General features: G+C 36.6%; 1 protein-coding gene across 1 annotated transcript in view; it reads left to right on the top strand.

Moving 5' to 3' along the window:
- The window catches only part of LOC102757815 (disintegrin and metalloproteinase domain-containing protein 5-like), an 80,431-nt gene that overhangs the window by 52,767 nt on the left and 26,300 nt on the right, over window positions 1-1,364 (top strand). The window lies entirely within an intron of this gene.

The raw sequence follows: 1,364 nt of genomic DNA, 5'->3' as shown, positions 1-1,364 counted from the left end.
TTTATTTAAAGTAATTTGACAATTTAGATAAAACTGACAACTTTCTTAAGACACAAATTATCACAACTGATAAGATAAAATTTGAATTGTTTATATTTAGTTAATAAATTAAATTTGTAATTAAACTATTTTTCACAGAGAAACTCCAAATCTATGTCTCTTCACTACTGATTTTATCAAACATATAAGGAAAAAAATAATGCCAATTATACATGAATCTTCTCATGCTTCTTGAAGAATGTAGGTTAAAAGGAGCCATTTCAAAATAGCCAGAATATTCTATTTTTCTTAAGAAGGTTTGCCCTTACAAAGTGGATTAAAAAAAATCAAAGGACAGCCACATATTTGATTAAAAGAAACAGTATTTTAAAAAGCTAACAAAATAATATTTAAAGTTGGAATACATGAGTCAATGTAAAATATAGCACTGTAGCCTATGGTCAAGTTGTTCATATGGAGTTTCCTCAAAAAACTAAAAATGAAACTCCCATTTGACCCAGTGATCTCAATTCTGGGAATATATCCCAAGAAACTAACTAGAAACACCAATCCGAAAGGATATATGCACCCCTATGTTCATAGCAGCACAATTCACCATAGCTGAGATCTGGAAGCAGCCTAAGTGCCCAGCAGATGAATGGATTAGAAAACAGTGGTACATCTACACGATGGAATACTATGCTGCTGTAAAACAGAAGGAATTCTTCCCATTTGCAACAGCATGGATAGACCTGGAGAGCATAATGCTAAGTGAAATAAGTCAGTTAGAGAAACATAACTATCACATGATCTCTCTCATTTGTGGAATATAATGAACAACATGAACTGATGAACAAAAACAGATCCAGAGACAGAGAAGCATCAATCAGACCGTCAAACCTCAGAAGGAAGGTAGGGGAGGGTGGAGTTAATGGGCAGAGATCAACCAATGGACTTATATTCATGCATATAAGCCTAACCAATGGACACAGACAACAGGGGGATGAGGGCATGATCGGGGGGTGGGGGGACCAAGGGGGAATAAGGACACATATATAATGCCCTAATCAATAAAGAATATAAAAGAAATGAAACAAAGCTGTAGCACAAAAGAAAAGAAAAGAAAAGAAAATACTAATAGCAAAAAAGGCTACACTAGGGGAGAAACATCTGATATTGGTAGACTACATAATTTAAAACAAATTTGATACTGAAGACTAGAAAAGCTGACTGAAGCCACTGAATTTTGTAAAATACTAGAGGCCCGGTGCACAAAATCCATGCATGGGGTGGGGAGGTCCCCTCAGTCCAGCCTGCACCCTCTCCAATCCAGGACCACTTGGGGGAGGTCTGACTGCTGATTTAGGCCCGGTCCTGGGGATTGT

Source organism: Myotis davidii, unplaced genomic scaffold, assembly GCF_000327345.1.
Source record: "Myotis davidii unplaced genomic scaffold, ASM32734v1 scaffold93, whole genome shotgun sequence".
In the NCBI taxonomy this organism is placed as follows: Eukaryota; Metazoa; Chordata; class Mammalia; order Chiroptera; family Vespertilionidae; genus Myotis; species Myotis davidii.
The sequence above is the reverse complement of the archived record's forward strand: the minus strand, read 5'-3'. Positions and strand labels throughout refer to the sequence as shown.